Source organism: Anabrus simplex, chromosome 1, assembly GCF_040414725.1.
Source record: "Anabrus simplex isolate iqAnaSimp1 chromosome 1, ASM4041472v1, whole genome shotgun sequence".
In the NCBI taxonomy this organism is placed as follows: domain Eukaryota; kingdom Metazoa; phylum Arthropoda; class Insecta; order Orthoptera; family Tettigoniidae; genus Anabrus; species Anabrus simplex.
Genome location: NC_090265.1, coordinates 1,599,594,175 through 1,599,616,691, shown reverse-complemented (window position 1 = coordinate 1,599,616,691; position 22,517 = coordinate 1,599,594,175).

Genomic DNA, 22,517 nt, shown 5'->3' with positions numbered 1-22,517 from the left:
AAAAATCTATTTGACAAGCTGTCACCCGCCATCTTGCATCGCAAACTTCAGTGCTGCACTCTTTAGTTGAAATATGGTAGCGGATAATTTGAAAAAATCTTTTTTGACAAGCAGCCATCTTTAAATTACAGAACACCGTGCTGCTATCTTTATCGTAGTAGCGAGCAATTTAAAATCTAGATGCTTTTTTCTAACAGCTGTCATCCGCCATCTTTAATCTAAGGAGCACCGTGCTGCCCTCTTTGTGGTGGTGGTAAATTCCACGTGCTTTACAAACCCACGTGCTTTTTTGACAGCTGTCATCCGCCATCTTTAATCAAGAGAGCGCAGTGCCGCACTCTATGTAGTAGCGGATAATTTGAAAAATTCTTTTTGACAAACAGCCATCTTTATTCAACACATTTACCGCAATCTTACATCGCTTACCTCGATGCTGCACTCTTTAGTTGAAATGTGGTGGCGGTAAATTCGAACAAGTTTAATCATACATCGGGGAAGCTAGAGTAAGCACGTGCTGCAGTGATGCCGTCATCATGCATGTTTAGACTTGTCCGTTTTCTTAAGAGTAAGTCGGTGTAAAGGAATGCGTTATGTATGCATCGTAAAAACAAGAGTTTGCATGTGCTGCAGCGATGACGTTATTGTAGGTCCGCATGTTTAAACCCGTTCGTTGACTAAAAGCTTTAGTCTTCGAGAAACAGTGATAGAGAGTGGAGTGCAAACATGACGAAAACATTAATAGTTGATGTGCAAGGCTTTAAAGTAAACGGAAACAAATTTGTCTTTAAAGAGGTGACTGTGTTAGATTGCAGTGTGTTGTGGGCACCAAAACTTGTTAGTTTAATATTTAGCCCACCGTTCCCTTACTGTTTGCAAACAGATGAAGATAAAAAGCAGACTCAGTGGATTGAAAACAATTTAGGTTTGAAGTGAGAAGAAAAAGGAATACCTTATCGTTTTCTACCTTTAATGATGAATGCACATTTGTCAAGAGCAGATCTTGTTCTTTTAAAGGGTTGTGAAAAGAAAGAATGGTTGCGTGATTTTCTACCATCATCGTGTGAAATTATCGACATGCATGAATTGGGGTGCCCATCATTTAAAACTCTTCCGAAAGAGCATAGTAGAGAAACAAGTGAACAGTCTTTACAACATGTATGCATGCTCTTTGATTGGTTGTGTTGCAGTGCATGCCGGAAAGTGAACAACATATGTAAACTGCAGTGTCGAAATAACCTTAGTGTAAAAGAAACATTTGTAGAGTAAAGACATCATGTCATTTCTAACAGATACTAAGTGTAACGCAGTTGAAAAGGCGATCGTAAAGTTTTATGCATGCAAAAAGAAACTAAACACTTTTACTGAAGAAGAGTTAAATGCATTACCAAAGGCATTTTTGTTTATGTAGCTGCGAATGCTGTAAAGAAGATTTGGGATAAGGTGCCTCGTGAGTGGACTCAAGTCCTGCTTTGTCAGAGCTTCAAACGTGTAGTTTACATCATGAACACGTGAGTTTAGGTAGAAGACGTTCTGTGAGACAGTGCCGTACATGTCAACTAATTAAACTGTATCCCGGACCTAAAACTAACGAGTTGTCTTCGCTTATAAACACTTATCATGGCTGTGGAGATAGTAAGCAAGGAAAAGGTGAAGAAACGTGCTGGGAAAAAGATGAGGAAGCATGTTCGGCGTGGACTCATCAGTAAAGTGATTGATCTTCTTATCTTCGTGCCTCATCTCCCCTGCGGCCCTAGAACACGTTCGCCTGACACGTAGTTACATGCTGCCTGCATAGAGTATGTCGTGTAGCTGTTAAAATCTGCTCCGTAAAGTTATGCTGCGTGTGTGTGTGTTATTACCTAGTGCTTTAGCTGCTCAGAATATAGCAGCACTTGTCGTTGTTGGTGCAATAAAACGAAAACTGAGTGACAAAGACCGTAAAATAAACAAAGGATAAAAATGTATATATATATTCTAAAATAAATAGGAATTGTCAAAACATATTACAGGTGTTGTTTAATCCTACAGCATGTCCTAGTGACTTAGAAGAAAGGAAACGTAGAGGATTAAAAGAAAACACACATAAGATTTAAAGAACATCCTCTTTATTAATCCATGAATTTAAGCTTATTAAAACCAAGCCATTTAATACAGTTTATTGCCACGGCGTCGAATAACACGTTCAACTAAATAGTGATCAGGATATTTTGTTTTCTGCAGTTCTTCGATGTAGAATCCTCTTTCAATAGTCTGTCCTCTGAGATCGCGAAGTAAATACGTAACTGGATTAGTAAGCTTAACAATTCTGATTTGAAAAATTTCAGTGCTCCAGTTAGGTGTGTATCCTTTTGCAAAGATAGACTTGTGTTTGGTGATGCGAACAAAATCACCTTCTTTAAAGCGATGGCGACGTGGATCAGCTGTTTTTATTACAAGATGAATAGAATCTATACGAGGTGTATTCTTTGTAACAAGACGTGGCTTTGTTCCGATAGTGCGATGAGGAGTATCGTTGTAGGTAGATAAAAGTCTAGGTAGCAGATCAATCCAACGATATGAACCTTGTGCTGTAAATTCTCGCCACATCATTGTTTTGAGTGTACGATTAAAGCGTTCTACCACACTGGCCTTGAGATTGCTGAACGTAGAGTAGTGTTGAATGCCAAGTAACTTGAGGTAAGAAGAAAAAATCCTTGTTATAAATCTCTTTACCTTGATCAGTTTGAAGAAGCCTTGCGCAGCGTTTCGATTCTTCAACAATTTGTTTAAATGCTTCTTTAACTTGAGCTGCTGTTTTAGGACGTACGGGTTGTGCAAAAGCAAACTTCGAGTACACATCGATAACAGTAAGTAGATACTTATACCCCTTATTACTAGAGGCATATGGAATCATTTCTACTAAGTCTGCTTGCCAGAGATCATCTTTTCCTCGTGTAATAACGCGTCTGCTACAGTAGGTGCGACGTGCTGGTTTATGTAACTCATGTGCGATGTTTACCTTTACAGGTGAGATCTTCTCTTGACGAGCCATTACAAAATAATACCGGCATAACGTAGTTCTCTTCTATTTCTAGAATTTCTGATCCGTGACCAGTGTGACCAGCCTCTTGCGATGCTCTTAAAAGTTGTAATCGTTCACCGAGTAAGTTTGGGTCATTCCAGTATTTTACATCCACATACGGCAACAAAGGCTTGTAGATAACATCAAGACTACGTGCATTCGGAAACAGCTTAGAAATAAACTCACGATACTTGTAACTCTTATTCGCATTTACAGCTTCTGTTCTTTTGTAATTACGTCGTGTTGCGTCAGTAGCAAAAAGTATTGCTTTCTATTTTTTAAGATCATCTTGTAAAATTATATCCTTGTCAGGTATTTGTGAGAAAGAAGTTCTAAGTGTCCTTTCGTAGTTTTATGGGTAACACCTTTTACAATGAGTTTGTTGTTATTAATCTTAACATTTGAATTTCCTATCCAGAAACAGTCATTTTCGTAGCGAATACCGTAGGTAGTGTCATTTTGTCCTGTAAAAGGTTTTTCTATATAAGGTGCAAAGAGAGATCCATAGCTATCTTGAATAAAAGTTCTAAACTAATTGCGATACTCTGGTGTAATCATAACCTCAGACAAAGATGGTAGATTTTGCGTCGATGTAGTATGTGCTTCAGCAATAACATCTGTAGTTAAAAACTCAACACGCTTAGATGGTGATGTATCATTAAGTTCTTCTTCTTCTTCTTCCTTATCTTCCTCTTCTTCTTCTTCTTCTTCTTCTTCTTCTTCATGTTTCTCTTTATGATATGATGTTTGCATAGAAGCAAAACTTGAAGTAGACTGCTGTAATGAAGTAGAATTAGAAATTTCTTTGAGTGGTGCACTTAGTTGTGTTTTTAAAAATAAATCCGTGTCTGCTTGAATACGTTTAAGCTCTTTAAATTTCCGTCGAATATTGTTTCGAGCTTGGATGATATGTTTTGTGATCTCCTTGCTAGATGTTAACATGATGATGGTTTTTAATCAAGTAGTTACTGTAATTCTGTGTTAATGCATATAAAATGATCGAAACCCATGCAATATCTTCCATGCTGTACATCACTTTCTTTATCAATAACTAAAAAGCTGTAACGGTGTAATGACCAACATTTAGCACACATACGTTTAAAGTCATCGAATGTCATGTCAGTGTTAACATGATCGTTATACACATGTCGCGTGTTTCGCTCATCTTGCCGAAAAAGCACAATAACATTTGCGTTGTCGCGTATCAACTGCTTAGGCACAAGAGAATAGGTTAGGCACAAATAGATGCAATCAACATATTTATGCCGACCCATACTAAAGAATGCACGAATAACGTTTTGCTGGTTGCGACATCATCAAAGATCATAAGAGAATTAGGAAGCGCCATCGTCTGGTGATGGTACTTGCTCATGCGAATTAAATTTAAAATATCTTATTCCATCTTTAACTAGATCGTGCATTACAGCTTGTAGAATAGTATATAGTGGCTGATAGAGTGACTGCGAAAACGTAAATATTCTCGAAGCGTACACTATTTACAGAAGTAATAAGTGTGAGTAAAAGATTTGTTTTCCCGCACCCCGACGGACCTGATATAATACATCGAACAGTAAAAGGAAACAACGTTCCATGACGTTTTCTTGTAGTTGTACTAGAACAAGGTAAGAGATGTGGTACAATGTCGGTAACCGGTAGTGTGTCTTGCTGCTTTATAATCTTACTGATAACCGAATCATAAAGTACGTAATAAATATATATACACTGACTGACAGAGCAAATGCAACCCCAAGAAGGAGTGGTCAGAACTTTATGCCAATTGCAGGATAGACTGACGTCACTGAGGTATGCTCATGATGTGAAATGCGCCGCTGTGCTGCGCACGTAGCGAACGATAAACGGGACACGGCGTTGGCGAATGGCCCACTTCGTACCGTGATTTCTCAGCCGACAGTCATTGTAGAACGTGTTGTCGTGTACCACAGGACACGTGTATAGCTAAGAATGCCAGGCCGCCGTCAACGGAGGCATTTCCAGCAGAGAGACGACTTTACGAGGAGTATGGTGATCGGGCTGAGAAGAACATAGAACATAGAACATCTCCCTTGGTAAGTTATTCCACTCCCTAACTCCCCTTCCTCTAAATGAATATTTGCCCCAATTTGTCCTCTTGAATTCCAATTTTATCTTCATTTTATAATCATTCCTACTTTTAAAGACGCCATTCAAAGTTATTGGTCTACATATGTCATCCACGTCATTTCTCCGCTGACAGCTCGGAACATACCGTTGAGTCGAGCACCTCATCTCCTTTCTCCCAGTTCTTCCCAGCCCAAACTTTGCAACATTTTTGTAACGCTACTCTTTTGTCGGAAACCACCCAGAACAAATCGAGCTGCTTTTTGTTTTGTTTCTTTTCAGTTCTCGAATCAAGTAATCCTGGTGAAGGTCCCATACGCTGGAACCATACTCTAGTTGGGGTCTTACCAGAGACTTATAGGCCCTCTCCTTTACATCCATACTACAACCCCTAAACACCCTCATAACCAAGTGCAGATATATCAATCCTTTATTTGCTATCATATTTATGTGATTAACACAATGAAGATCTTTCCTTGTATCAACACCCAGATACTTACAATGATCCCCAAAAGGAACTTTCACCCTATCAACGCAGTAATTAAAAGTGAGAAGACTATCCCTGTTTGTGAAACACACAACCTGACTTTTAACACCGTTTATCAACATACCATTGCCTACTGTCCATCTCACAACATTATCGAGGTCATGTTGCAGTTGCTCACAACCTTGTAACTTATTTATTACCCTATACAGAATAACATCATCCCCAAAAGCCTTATCTCTGATTCCACTCCTTTACTCATTTCGTTTATATGTAAGAAAACATAAAAAGTAGTATAATAGGACAGTTCTACCGCCACCTCCTCCTCCGGCTCTCGGCAGAGGCCTCCACCTCCCGCGGGAAATTTTAGTTTTGGCGGGAAATTTGAATTTTGGTGCGAGATTTGAATTTCTAAACAAAGCCACGTGCGTTTTGACAGCTGTCATCGACATCATCGCATCGCTAACCTCACTGCTGCCATCTTGACGGGCCTAAACCTCAATGGTACCAAATTAACCTAACTAGCGCGAGATTTGAATCGGTAAACAAAGCCACGTGCTTTTTGACAGACAACAACGCATCGCTAACCTCAGTACTGCCATCTTGACGGGCCTAAACCTCAGTGGTACCAGCTTAACCTAACTAACGCGAGATTTGAATCGGTAAACAAAGCCACGTGTTTTTCACAGACAACAACGTATCGCAAATCTCAGTGCAGCCATCTTGACGGGCCTAAACCTCAGTGCTACCAACTTAACCTCACTAGCGCGAGATTTGAATTTGTAAACAAATCCACGTGCATTTTGACAGCTGTCATCCGCCATCTTTAAACTACAGAGCACCGTGCTGCCCTCTTTATCGCAGTAGCTGCAAATTCGTCACCTGTCATCCGCAGTGCTGCCATCTTAACGGGCCTAAACCTCAGTGCTACCAACTTAACCTCACTAGCGCGAGATTTGAATCCGTAAATAAATCCACGTGCTTTTTTGACAGCTGTCATCCGCCATCTTCAATCTATAGAGCACAGTGCTGCCCTCTTTAGCTACTTACCTTTGAAATGTGGTGGCGGATAATTTGAAAAATGCTTTTTGACAGCAGCCATCTTTAATCTAGAGAGCACCGTGCTGCCCTCCTTTGCTAGATACCTTTGAAATGTGGTGGCAGACAATTCCACGTGACAGCAGCCATCTTTGAGCACAGTGCTGCCCTCTTTGTGGTGGCGGCAAATTCCACGTGCTCTTGTTTGGGAACAAAGTCACGTGCTTTTTTCTGACAGCTGTCATCCGCCATCTTGCATCACAAACCTCAGTGCTGCACTCTTTAGCTAGATACCTTTGAAATGTGGTGGCGGCAAGTTGAAAAATTCTACATTCTCTTGTTTGGAAACAAACCTATGCGCTTTTTGACAGCTATCATCCGCCATCTTTGATCCAGAGAGCACCGTGCTGCCCTCTTTAGCTACTTACCTTCGAAATGTGGTGGCGGCAAATTCTACGCGCTCTTGTTTGGAAACAAACCCATGCGATTTTCTGACAGCTGTCAACCGCCATCTTTAATCCAGAGAGAACAGTGCTGCACTCTTCAGTTGAAATGTGGTGGCAGCAAATTCCACGTGCACTTCTTTGGAAACAAATCAACGTGCTTTTTTGACAGCTGTCATCCGCCATCTTTAATCAACAGAGAACCGTGCTGCACTATTTAGGTGAAATGTGGTGGCGGCAAATTCCACGTGCTCTTGTTTGGAAACAAATTCTACGTGCTGTTCAGCTGTCACCATCTTTAATCAAGAGAGCACCGTGCTGCCCTCTTTGTGGTGGCGTATAATTTGAAAAATTCTTTTTGACAAGCAGCCATCTTTGATCCAGAGAGAACAGTGCTGCCCTCTTTGGCTACTTACCGTTGAGGCGGTTAATTTGAAAAATTCTATTTGACAAGCTGCCATCTTTAATGAAAAGAGCATCGTGCTGCTATCTTGCGGGTAATTGTTACGTCACAGCTGTCATCCACCATCTTGCATTGCTAACTTTAGTGCTGCCCTCTTTAGCTACTTACCTTTGAGGCGGACTATTTGAAAAAAATCTATTTGACAAACTGTCACCCGCCATCTTGCATCGCAAACCTCAGTGCTGCACTCTTTAGTTGAAATGTGGTAGCGGATAATTTAAAAAATTATTTTTTGACATGCAGCCATCTTTAAATTACAGAACACCGTGCTGCTATCTTTATCGTAGTAGCGAGCAATTTAAAATCTAGATGCTTTTTTTCTAACAGCTGTCATCCGCCATCTTTAATCTAGACAGCACCGTGCTGCCTTCTTTGTGGTGGTGGTAATTCCACGTGCTTTACAAACCCGCGTGCTTTTTTGACAGCTGTCATCCGCCATCTTTAATCAAGAGAGCGCAGTGCCGCACTCTATGTAGTAGCGGATAATTTGAAAAATTCTTTTTGAAAAACAGCAATCTTTATTCAACACAGTTACCGCAATCTTACATCGCTTACCTCGGTGGTGCACTCTTTAGTTGAAATGTGGTGGCGGTAAAATCGAACAAGTTTAATCATACATCTCGGGAGCTAGAGTAAGCACGTGCTGCAGTGATGACGTCATCATGCATGTTTAGACTTGTCCGTTTTCTTAAGAGTAAGTCGGTGTAAAGGAATGTGGTGGCGGTAAATTCGAACAAGTTTAAACATGCATCGGGAAAGCTAGAGTAAGCACGTGCTGCAGTGATGACGTCATTGTGCATATTTAGACCTGATCGTTTTTCTTAAGGGTAAGTCGGTGTAAAGCAATGCAATAAGTAAAACATTTTTGAATGCGATCAAATATTTATTTACAAATGTACTACAACGGTGTTCGTTTTTATTGCTGACAAGGTTGGTATGCTCCTTAACAACGTATACTTCTGAAATGCCTCCTGCAACATTCAAATTAAACAAAACATTTGGAAATATATTATGCTAAGTATCTTATACTTTACACAGATCATATACTTCTTACCTTGTTGTTATTCCTTTTCGGAATCATCATCATCATCATGAGGTACTAGAGAAAGTTCATTCATACACTGTGTACAGTGTTCAATCCTCGGATTTGGCCCATCCCAATCAACATCACCATTTTCTCCTCGATGCTTGTAATGTCGTTTACAAGTTCTGCATAAAGCTACTTCGATCGACATCTTACTGTGTAGAGGAAGGATGCCCCAAAAATTATGTACGTAAGAGGCAGCGTACGTAGATAAAAATCCTGGTGGTAAGTATTGAATAAGATGTTTCGGCATCGACGATCTATTTTTATAGAACATCTTAATAGCCTCACTCACTCGTGTAAGATAAATAGGATGTTGCTTATGAGCATGCAAACAGCATGCACATTTGCAGTTTTGTTCCATAGCGTACGATGTCGAAGCACACACCAATGAAAATGATAAAGAGCTATTCTTATTTATAGTCTCGTAACAATATTCGTTAGCGGATAGTAAGTAACATCACTCATATGAATAATAAGACAATAGGCTGCGGTGTTAGCAGGAATGTTTTCAGATGTTTCAAATTCTAAACGAATATCAACTGGAGATTCTTTTATAGATTCTTCATGATAAGAGTAGTCTATAACTACAATCGGTGCTTTATTTTTAAATTCTTGAGGTGTAAATAGCGGACGATCTTCTTTCTGAAAATACGATGATTGAAATTTACAAAACATGTCATAGAGATCCCAAACTTATTTTTCTCAAAGTTAATGTCTATGTTTTCGTAGGGATGCGTAATTCCGTTGAGATATAGTCTAACGTGTCTTAATTTACAGTGATCAAACAGTGAGCTATCTTTTTCGTGATAGAATTTACGATTAGTTTGAAATCCAAAAATAATGTACAAGGGCTTCTCAGTAAAACGTGATGTTTTAACAGCCCAGCTATGCTTGTTTGTAGGTGGTAACACAGGATATTCATGCTGCTCCCAACTTCTAAAACGTATAGGTAATGTCGTATCATTTTCTACAATCTTGAGCAATCGAAGTTTTTCACGATCAGATAAGGTTACATGTGGAATCCTCCACAGTATACGATGCAGTGTTATTTTCGATTCTACTGGTGTTTCTACTGCTTTAAGAGAATTGTAATCACTTCGATCACGGATTAGAATAAGCTCTTGATTTGCGTTGATTATAATACGTGTAACGTCTTCTGCGAATCCAAAAATATGTTTCAGTGATAACATACCCGTAAAAGTTCCATCCTCGTTAATCATCCAGTTGTTAGTAGCTTTTGGACACCATCCAGCCATCCGCAAAAGATTACTTTCTTCATCACAGAAAGAAGGGTAGAGTTTCATTGCATTTGTAATACCAACATTCTTCGTTCGATGTATTTCAACATTATTTACTTCATATCGCGCTTCAGAAAAGAGAAAAGCTAGAGCATGGTTGTTTAGTTGTGAAGTGCTTGGTCCACTTCCATCCGACTTTTCTAGTCTCCCTTCAAGTAGCTTTCGTGTGGTAAGGTGTATACATCTTGCTGATTAATAATAAAATGAATTTCATCATTGTTATTTCATCCAAACGTAAAAGGTTGATAGGAATGAAGCTCACTTCGTACTACACCTTCACGACTTTCTACTGTATTCGTAATGTCTAGCATTTCTTCCATTCTGTTGTAGTGTATATCCTAAATCTTGGAGTATCTGCTTATGGGTATCTGTTAACTCGATGAGTCTCTGCACACATGTAGTATGTCTTCGGAATGTACACCGTGTTTTATAGATGGTTTCCATACTGGTTTAAGATGTAGTTTGTAAGCTACGTACGCGTGCTGATCTAAATTAATAAGCTGATTATGTTTATTTACAAGTCTAAGTGTAATGTTGTTAATGTGTTTTACAGACACAGGATGATAAAGAACTACTGCTGGTTTCTCACAAATAGTATATCCACGTTCCTCTGTAACAATAAAGTCGTGCAGGACTTGCGAAGTTTGTAGATTACTATTCAAGTCTGTAATTATATTACAAGTAATGTTCACATTATAATCATCGAAGAGTTTTATAGGATGATCAGACTCGTAACGTACGTTCGGTAGGAGCTCCCTCGATGAAAATCCAAGCAGTGGTCCAATCGAATCAGGTTGTGATTTGAAGTCAATCTTAAATGATGATTCAATAACACATTTATGTGTAATGTTGCTTATAGTGATTGAGAACTTGTAATTATGATTACTAAAACTATCTTCCCCAAACTGATCAATTAACGTACTTTCAATATAGTCGTGAATATCGTCTACTGTATAACTACCTGAGGGTAGTGTTAGCACATACTCATCTTAATAGAACTTGTTTACACTATCACGCACATTATAGATTTTATTGTAAATTTCAAACGATATTAGTCCAAGACTATGCGGCTGATAGCCAAGTTCGATTGGTGGATTAAAATAGACGTTTGTTTCAGGTCCTTCTCCACGTACAGCAAACGTTCCTTCACTGTTCGCCATCACGTAGACACTAATGCACTTTCTCTACTGTCTGGGTTTGATATAAGAACATAAGACATAATCGTCCGCACATGCGTGTATTAAAGTTTTGCACACGGTTTTTATTGTAAACAATGCCTGCACTGCTTCCGAAATAACGTATGACCTCAAAAGGAGGAGGTAAGACTCCATAGCTATCAAAATACCATACTTTAGATTTACGTTTTACATAAGCTACGTAATGAGTTCCAGGTCCACGACTGTCGTCCAAGTTAATTACGGCACTTTTCACGTTCACGTGGGCGCGCTGGTAGTTGATCGCGCATATACACTCCTCGAAAATAATGAATTCCTAGTTGCTTAGCAAACGTAAAAGCTTCATCATGCGTTAGAGCTCGATGTGGCAGTGCATTCAGTAGACGTTTTTTGGAGAAATGTAGATACCAAGCACTTTCTTGTATGGCGCTAGCTTCATGTTCACAAATTTTTCCTCGTAACGCAATTGCCTCCATCGTCTTGTTATGACGTTCACTCTCTCTCATCTGTTGTTTCGCTTCTTCTACAGCTTTGACAGCACTAGCACCACCTAGCAATGACCCTAAAGCCGCTAAGCCAGCAAACAGCGCAGGAAGAAATCCTCCTCGTTTTGGTACAGGAATAATTCGTGCACGTTTACTAAATATTGCTCTGCACTTTGGAGAAATTCTCGCTCTTGCTGCGCGTAACGCCTTAGTAATAGCTACACGATGACTGTATTCTCCTCGAATAGCTTTTTGCGCAGCCTTTATAAACATCTTTCCATCCAACAGTTTTTACTTTCTTCTTCATGTCGTTTGGATATCGTTGTTTCACCATGCTGTACACGACTTTACTAGTCAAGAGCAAATCACAAACTAACCGTTGCCTCTTGTTTAGTTTAATATACAGTGACTGACAGAGCAAATGCAACACCAAGGAGGAGTGGTTCGAAAGGGATGAAAGTTGGGGAAAAAACAGAGACGGCACGGACGAATAATTGATGTTTATTTCAAACCGATATGCAGGTTACACAATGCGCACGCCATCGACTCAGTAGGATGTAGGACCACCGCGAGCGGCGATGCACGCAGAAACACGTCGAGGTACAGAGTCAATAAGAGTGCGGATGGTGTCCTGAGGGATGGTTCTCCATTCTCTGTCAACCATTTGCCACAGTTGTTCGGCCGTACGAGGCTGGGGCAGAGTTTGCAAACGGCGTCCAATGAGATCCCACACGTGTTCGATTGGTGAGAGATCCGGAGAGTACGCTGGCCACGGAAGCATCTGTACACCTCGTAGAGCCTGTTGGGAGATGCGAGCAGTGTGTGGGCGGGAATTATCCTGCTGAAACAGAGCATTGGGCAGCCCCTGAAGGTACGGGAGTGCCACCGGCCGCAGCACATGCTGCACGTAGCGGTGGGCATTTAACGTGCCTTGAATACGCACTAGAGGTGACGTGGAATCATACGCAATAGCGCCCCAAACCATGATGCCGCGTTGTCTAGCGGTAGGGCGCTCCACAGTTACTGCCGGATTTGACCTTTCTCTACGCCGACGCCACACTCGTCTGCGGTGACTATCACTGACCGAACAGAAGCGTGACTCATCGGAGAACACGACGTTCCGCCATTCCCTCATCCAAGTCGCTCTAGCCCGGCACCATGCCAGGCGTGCACGTCTATGCTGTGGAGTCAATGGTAGTCTTCTGAGCGGACGCCGGGAGTGCAGGCCTCCTTCAACCAATCGACGGGAAATTGTTCTGGTCGATATTGGAACAGCCAGGGTGTCTTGCACATGCTGAAGAATGGCGGTTGACGTGGCGTGCGGGGCTACCACCGCTTGGCGGCGGATGCGCCGATCCTCGCGTGCTGACGTCACTCGGCCTGCGCCTGGACCCCTTGCACGTGCCACATGTCCCTGCGCCAAACATCTTCGCCACAGGCGCTGCACCGTGAACACATCCCTATGGGTATCGGCTGCGATTTGACGAAGCGACCAACCTGCCCTTCTCAGCCCGATCACCATACGCCTCGTAAAGTCGTCTGTCTGCTGGAAATGCCTCCGTTGACGGCGGCCTGGCATTCTTAGCTATTCACGTGTCCTGTGGCACACGAGAACACGTTCTACAATGACTGTCGGCTGAGAAATCACGGTACGAAGTGGTCCATTTGCCAATGACGTGTCCCATTTATCGTTCGCTACGTGCGCATCACAGCGGCGCATTTCACATCATGAGCATACCTCAGTGACGTCAGTCTACCCTGCAATTGGCATAAAGTTCTGACCACTCCTTCTTGGTGTTGCATTTGCTCTGTCAGTTAGTGTATTTGTTTTTATTCTATTGTTATTTCCCTTCCCTCTTATTATTATTATTATTATTATTATTATTATTATTATTATTATTATTATTATTATTATTATTATTGTAGACACCGATTGCTGCTACATTGGTAAAAATGGATGGTTGTGGAAGAAAGCGAGACTCGCAGCGTTTATCCTTAGCTTAGTTTCAAATTTTGAGCTGCTTTTATCGTTGCTATAATTACGAAAAGTGTAAAAATTAATTGTTGACATGCTTTTTGTAGGTTATATTTGTTGCGTTTTGATTCTTATTCCATGTTTATTTGTTTTCCATTATTCTTCCTTGAGTTCAAGACATAACGAAAGAGCTGCCTATTATTTCCCGATAAGGCAGTCGAATGTGTTATTCGTTTCGCCAAGTGCAGTTTGTGTTGCTGTGTTTCACCCTGGATTTCACGGTTAGAGGAAATGGTAAGTCACTATCTATAACATATTCTTTATGATTTATTGCCAATTTTCATTAAGTTTCCTTTGTGGCAAGCCTTCTGCTGACCACGGGTATTTTCTTTTAATCTATATCATCACATTGCGTGTGCCGTGTTCGAATTCTGTAAGTCTTCAGTGATGAAGTTCAATGAGTGTTCATTAATGTAGTTTCTTCGTTCCCTGTTCCCAGACGTGCCAAGTCTCCCGATTTGAGCGGGAGACTCCCGATTTTTCATCGTTCCTCCCGATCGCCGGGTCCGATCTCCCGATTTTCAGAGCAATATCCGTAATTTTCGTATTATTTTAAACTCCCGCGTATTTCCTCGTTCTATCGATATATGGCTGAGTATGGCTGGTCGATAGTAGTTCTAATAATGATACCAGATGGCAGTACGGGGCACGGTGGCTAGTCATGTGCTGCTCTTTGATCTATAATACAGTCAAGCGAGTCAAGCGAGTAACATTCTCTTTGGAGTAACCTAACCTCAGAAGTAGCACACCATAGTAGTGATGGGAATATCGAATGTTTTAAACTATCGGTAGACTACCGATTGTGAGGCTTAACTATCGAATGAAAACATTCGATATTTTTCATTCGGTTTGAAATCGGTAGTAATAGCCTATACGTTTTGTACTGCGGTAGTACTAGTAACTAGTAATACATCATTTGCTAGTAACTATCGAAATGTGGATTGTTGTATTATACTACCGATTTGTATAGCATGTTTGTTTTGTTAATATAAGCGGAAATATAGAGACTACGACTAGTAACCAATGTTACACAATGTTCGAGTGAAGTAATTGGAAACTGAAATACGTTGGTCTATAAAATAAGATAAAATGTCCCGATTAAAGTAATTGTGGTCATTATGTTTCATTTTAATAAAATGCATTTTTGTGTCCCTAACCACAAGTTAATGAATGTAAGATCGTCTGTTCACAAAATAACAAATGTTAGGTAATTTCAGACGAAGGTTATTTCCTTATTGTAACGACACCACATATTAAAGTAATATGAATACAGCAAACTAAACTAAGTGAAAAGACAACATATTTTCCTAGGACCAAATATAGTGAATATAATAATTTTAAAATAATTCCATTCATGTAAGGTTAATGTTCAATAATTAGAGGTTCATGGTTCGTAGATGGAAAGTGTTTATATAAACTGTAACATGATTATCTATTGATAAAGTGCACAATATTAAAATTGCATTTATCATTATACAACTTTGAGTCAGATTAGTGCTTCTCTTTCATCTTCACCAACAAAGTAAATCTGCAAAAATTCAGGACCTTGATGAGTATTTGGCAATAGACTGCCTGTGGAATGATAAATTTGACCTTGTACTTTGAAAGTTGTCTGCCTCTGTGGTGTACTGGTTAGTGTGATTAGCTGCCACTCCCGGAGGCCTGGGTTCGATTCCCGGCTCTACCACGAGATTTGTAAAGTGGCAAAGTGGCACGAGGGCTGGAACGGGGTCCACTCAGCCTCGGGAGGTCAACTGAGTAGAGGTGGGTTCGATTCCCACCTCAGCCATCCTCGAAGTGGTTTTCCGTGGTTTCCCACTTCTCCTCCAGGCAAATGCCGGGATGGTACCCAAGTTAAGGCCACGGCCGCTTCCTTCCCACTCCCTTGTCTATCCCTTACAATCTTCCCATCCCACCACAAGGCCCCTGTTCAGCATAGCAGGTGAGGTCACCTGGGCGAGGTACTGGTCTTTCTCCCCAGTTGTATCCCCGACCCAGAGTCTGAAGCTCCAGGACACTGCTCTAGAAGCGGTAGAGGTGGGTTCGTTCGCTGAGTCCGAGGGAAAAACCGACCCTGGAGGGTAAACAGTTTACGATACAATACTTTGAAAGTTGGCATAAGGCCGTGTTGAATGAATTGTTTAGCACCAAAAGATTGCTAATGACGCATGCGCGCCGGTCATAATGAGGGAAGAACTGGTATTGCTTTCGTCTAGCCTGTTTTACCAATTGTACGGAAGAAATAATTCCTTTAAACGGCTGCATAACTCATTAACGAAATATAAAACGGTAATAATTCTCCTTGATAAAACAATATTCCTATGTTAAAAACAGTCGCCATGAGAAAGATTCGAACCTGCATCCTCGCTGTTTGCAGTTCGTTTTTTACTCGTTGCGCTATCATTGTTGCTCAAACTGCTCATTAATTTACTCACAAACCTTCGTATAAGTAGGCCTATATACTGGTAATTGCATTTTATTTTCATTAGAGACTTGGTTGATTACCGTCTTGAAATTCACAGAAGCGGAGAGAATTGGCGCGTACACTTATATGTTGAAAACTACCGCGGCCATTTTTATAATAAATGACTGACCACTCCGTGACGAAAGAGGTGGCGATTTCAGCGCTGACTAGTGGAAACAATGGGAATTTGCGATCCGAATGAAAAACCGAATGCAAACGGAAACAATCGGTTGTAACGGTAGTTGACGACTATCGAATTATTCGGTAGTTTTCATTCGATAGTCCCATCACTACACCATAGTTGTTTTACCCGTAGAAGTGCTCGTGTTGTGCCTTAATATTTGTTTTGGCCAAAATGTCAAAAAAGAAATATGATGCAGTGTTTAAAAGTGCTTATAGGGAAGAGTTTCCGTGTTTGAGTGAATCCAGAAAGGGACCAACGTTCACATTCTGTACTGTATGTAGGTGTGAATTTTCAGTTGCACATGGCGGGAAATGCGATATACTCAAGCATATGCAAACGAAAAAACATAAGGGGAGTGTCCAGTGTGTAGAAAGAAACCAGAAACTGAACTTTTCATGTAAAAACCAAGATATAATCCTGTGACGAATGCCGAGGCGTTATTTACGTCATTTATAGTAGAACATAACCTGCCTGTAAATTGTGCCGATCACGCCGGGCCTTTGTTTCGCAAAATGTTTCCTGATTCGGAAATCGCTGAACGATATGGGTGTGCTAGAACAAAAACAGCGACTATCATTACAGAAATGTGCATGGAAGAAAGGAAGAAAATTGTATCACATTTACAGGTGAATGCATTTTCTGTTGCTACTGATGGTAGCAATAAAAGCGACTTGAAGATATATCCCATTGTTGTAACATTTTTTAAGCCTGAACTCAATGAAATTCAGAGTTGTCTACTCTCTGTGCTTAATTTAGAAGGGGATGCTACTGGAGCTAACATTGCCAATCTTTCGCTCTCAACTTTTCGGGAATTCTGCATTCCATTAAAAAACTGCCTAGCTCTTGGTGCTGATAATGCTCCAGTAATGGTAGCATTAAAGAATGGTGTGGCAGGATGTTTGAAGCGGGAAAATAGTAACATAATCATCGTAGGCTGCTCTTGTCACTTAATTAATCTTGCTGCCTAGAAGGGTGCGGCGTGCTTGCCTGTAAATGTAGATGAAAGTATAATTGATATATTTTATTATCTGGAAAGGAGTGCAAAGAGGAAAGAAAAGTTCAGAGAATTTCAGACTTTACACAACACTGAGATCAGGAAAATTCTGAAGCATGTGCCTACTCGATGGTTATCACTAAGAAGGTGTTTAGATAGGATTTTGCTTCAGTGGGACCCTTTGGTTACATTATTCAGGAGCAAAATTGTGAGTAAGTATTCTCAGATGGGAACTTTGAAGACTTACAAAATTCCTAAGCGCAGTTTAAGTGCAGATGTGTCTTGTTTGTCTGAAAACATTAAGGAATGTCATAACATTTCACCTCACTCCTCAGTTAAAAGGAAAACCCAGTCATCAGTTTCACTAAAAAAATGAATCTACTGATCACACTAAGAGCCATGCATTGTCACGTGAAGAACGACTTTTCATGTTTCTTTCATCAAATTTACATAAATATTTTTGCCATTTTCTCTCAAGTTTTATGGATATCTTTGAGAATCCAAACGTAGCTCTTCAGTCATGTATGCCGCACATCCACTTATTGAGGTCAGTTTTGGAGGAACTATTGAAGAATGTGATGGCAAGGTTTGTGAAACCAGACGTTATTAATAGATCCTCCTCTCTCCTTGATGTAGATTATCATACTCCAGCAAATCAAAAGGATGATTGTGATTTGATGATAGGGAACTCTGCGTTTGTTTTAGTGAACACCTTGAAGTCTAAGGAAAAGTGCGTATTCTTTAAGTCTGTTAGAAAGTGTTTCTCTTCATCGTGTGACTACATGGTTCACAAATTTCCATTCAAAGATGAAGTTTTAATTAATGCAGAAGTTGCAAATATTTCTGCTATAAGTAAGGCATCATTTTCTAGCCTTAGATTTTTCATTAACAAGTGTCCGAACATTTTGACTAGTGAAACGGAACATTTGGATAAAGAAACTGATATTCTGCACTCCCAGTTCTGTAACTTTCAGCTCGAAGAAACAGACCTGGCAAAAGGAAGAATTGATGCTCAATGGGCATTAGTAGGTCAGATGAAATCAGCTGATGGTGTACTTAAATATGACAGACTCTCTAAGGTGATGCTTGCTATTTTATCAATTCCACATAGCAATGCAGAATGTGAAAGGATTTTTAGCAGAGTCACAAAGACAAAAACACAGTTCAGATCCTTGCTGTCTGAACAAACTTCGGAGAAACTTTTAACCTTGAAATCAGTTCAGCAAGGCAAGTGCTTTGAGAAAAAATTTAGTTCCGAGTTTCTGAAGAGGGCTAAGTCAGCTACTGGTGTGTTGAACAACAATTAGTCATAATGTGAGTGATCACCATGTTGAAGGATGAGAAGTCACATGTTTCTACAGTTCAGGTATGTCCAGTATTTAGTATTCACATGTAAATGATGAAAAAATATATATGGGAAAATAGAATTGTTAATGTATTGAATTATAATTAATTTGTACATGTTTTGCCATCAGTTATGTGTCGTAATACGTCGCGATTCGCTGCGAAATTTCTCCTGATTTTTCACATTTGAAAGTTGGCATGTCTGCTGTTCCGATCGTAACATCCGTGTGATCACCTGTTGTTTTGAACTACCGGTATGTCACGAAATTTGTTTAAGTGCTGTACTCCTCGTGTGATTTTCCTTATCTTGTGAACAGTTGATGTACGTATTTGTTGGAGACAGTTGATAACTTGACCTGCTTCGTGTCTTCGCGAACTTCCCATTTTAAAAATTTACTTGTGTCGTAATCTTCTTGTTCTTCCAGATGATATAAATTGCAGTGTGGATTGTCGTTCTAATCATCGTGCTCGGGTTAATTTTAGCATGGATTCTCATTAGATATTTGAATCATCTGTTTTCGTAAATTTTCGGCAATAATTTTGAGGTTAAATTACGTAATTTTTCGTCGGATTTTGTCCTATTTAATAAATTCGGTATGTAGGGTAATTATTTTAAAATTTTGTTTCTTGTCACCTGCTGTGTTTCATGCGGAATTATTTTTCGTGTATGATCATTTAAAATTACCTTTTTTGTTACGTTTTTGCTCAGTTTATATTTAAATTTCTATACATGTGTTGTGTTCGGTCTTCGAATGTACCTGGGTTCGTTTGCGAATAGGTATGGGAGTATTTGGGGTGGTTCCCAGCCAGTTAATAAATTCTCCAATCAGTTTAGAGGTTATGTGGTCTCATAAACTGTTTGAAATTGTTCGTTGTTCTTCTACTGAGCGTTTCCATCGTGTAAGTATCTGTTTCTTTGTCACGTTATTTGTATTTACACGTGTATTCCTATAATTCCTAGGGAGGGTTCTATGAGGCCTGGGATAGTCTCGCAGGGTGAAATGTGCTCACCATATTTATAGACCAGCATCAGCTGAGGCCGTAATGGCAAATTTCTACGGTTTACGGATCTGCACTTGTAATCATGAGATTTTGAAATCTGGTGTATCTGATATGAGATTCTGTAATCGTTGTCCCAATATTAGGTGACTAGATGGAGAATAATGTGAATTGTTATTGTAAATTATTACTAGGAAGATTTTCTTCAAATATTTATTTCGGTATCAATATTCTGAGCTATTAATTTCATTTATATCTGTTGTTGCTTCGCAGGTCATCAACATATTTTTTATTTATTCTAAACTCGTCATGAAAATTTGTAGTGAAATTTTGTACGTGTTACGATTTAGTAAGTGTTCTTCAATTAATGTTACGTAATTGTTCTAGTTTTATTTAATTTTCTCGGTGTAAATTTACGTTAATTTCTGGTTTCGTGTATTCTATATTTATTTACCCATTAGCTCGAGTATGGGATCCTGTGGTCTGAGTATATTTTCAAAATTTCATAATGAGCGGTGTGTCTGTCCATACATATTTGTAAATAGTTCTAAATATTGGATGTCATTTGTGGTTGTATTCGGTGCCTTGGGAAGGCATTTATGTACTGAGATGGAGAGTACATGTCTTAGGGTGCTGAGAGGCCATTCCTCTCCTGGGAGTACGGTATTGGTGCGAAGAGACTCATTCTCGTGTGATGGATTCAATATTACTTGAGGTCATGTTCTGTCCTTTTTCTTTTCCGGGAATTGCTTGATGTAGCGGTCATCGCACTGGTGTGTTTATGTTTATTATTTTCTAATAATGTCGCGTGATGGAATCAGTAGTACTGAGGTCGTTTGCAACATTTTTCATTGGTTGATACTGCTTGATTGAGGAGCATCGCACTTGTGTCTTGTGTGTGTTCTTGTAGTGTCGTGTGTTGATAGATTGGCTTGTTCATTGGATGTAATGTTCGTAATCTGCTATTATCTGGTATGAACGTGTTTTGTGTCTGTTATTTCTATATCAGTGAATTTGATCTCTGTATGCACACTCTTGAATTGCTTTCATTTTTATTGGATTATAGTCTGTTTATCGGTAAAGTTAATGGTATCTTCAATCCTGTATTCCTGGGTAGTTTTAGTTTGGTTGATGTGACATGTGATACGTAATGTGACATTTATCTGTTAAAATTTCGGGCACATGGCATAGTAAATGTGTAGTGACTTACTAACCTCATTTAATTGAATATTGTAGTAAAGTTACAAGCTAACGTAAGTAAGTAGACTAATTATTCCCCTGTTTTTAATTTTCTTGCAACGTTCTAAATTTCACGTCCTATTTTTTAAATGATGGATAATTTTATTAAGAATGCACATGGTAATGAATTTAATGGGAAAATTTTAGTGAGGATACGGTTAGCACATTATGTGCCCAAATGATAAGGTTGCATGTATGTAGTACTTCAGCCAATGAAGGGCTAGTTTTTGTAATGTATTACTTGGAGGGTGCGTTCTCGTTTATGCTGACCTGTCATACCTGTAGTACTTGAAAAGTTGATTGTGAATTGTTTGTAAAGGAATTGGGTGAATGGTAATGTGTCATGCTGCATCCTCAGTAACATATGTTTGCAAAATGTATTTTCCTGGTAAATTTTCTTTATTTGGATTTTGGGTGGTTATAAGGAATCTCAGTTGTAACCAAATTTTATTATATTTTTGTTTTGGGTAAAAAGCTGGCCAACAATCACCTGGAATTTATAGTTTAATTAGGAACTGTTTTAGTTGTAATGAAAATGTAAATTATCGTTTGTGACCACGCTAGGTGTACTTTAGTATAGTGCACTTTGGGGCAAGGTTAATATCTTCATCCATGTACATAACTAGGGATTATCTGCAAGATCTTCTGGTAGTAGGGTAATCTCCGGCAGATTTTCTTTTAGTCTTTCAACATTTTCCCATTGAAATTTTGAAATAGCACTTGCCAAGGAGAAGGGGGTGGGGTATCCCCAGGTGTGGGAGGGGACCTTCCAAAGGTGTTTTGAAGAGCAACCGGTTTGGTGCCTCTAAATTAGTTATAAATTAATTAAACTCAATAAAAATCCCACCCTTGAACTCATCTTATTTATTCTGATCGCCGTTTCTACTGGTTGTGTGCTTATGTTCCAGTAACTGCGATACCGTGGTCTTTCTTCAAAATATGGTTCCTGTTTGGAGGCTGCAATGTACCTATTGGCCACTGATATCCGGCCCTGGATTCGCAGGTGTCCCTTAGGGCGGCAGTTCGCAGTACTGCGCCCCTCTCCTCCGCTTCTTATACGCCAGTTCACTATAAGGGTGGGTTGTTCTGAGGCTGTAAGATGGCAATGGTTGGACTTCAATATAGATGGAGGTCGTTGGTGTTCGGCTGGGGCCAGTGCCTACATTGGACAGCAATAACGGTAGTCAACTTGATATTCTTCAACCTGTACGGACGTTCCTAGCGAGACCGAAGGTCAAATTTTGGTGTTATTTGTCGGATTCGTGGTGTTGCCAAAGTCTTCAAACATCCATTAAAACCTTCATTTAATTTCATTTAACTAAAGTATTAATTGTCAAGCGTAGTTCGAAGTTCGAAGGTGGAGAATATCACCTGTGGTGGGACGGCAAACTGGAAATTATAATTATGTTTCGTAAAATTATATTATCTAAATTCGGACATGTAAACTGTTCTCCTTTTATTTTAAGAATCCTGAAGAAAATAGTATGGGATCATAAATTTTTGAAAATATTAAATTATGAAATTGCTTAATATGTTGCTTTTACCATTTTATTTTTTCTGGACAGATCAAGAAATTATTTATCTATTATTTGGAACTGTAAATGAACATTGCAAGGATTATTTCCGA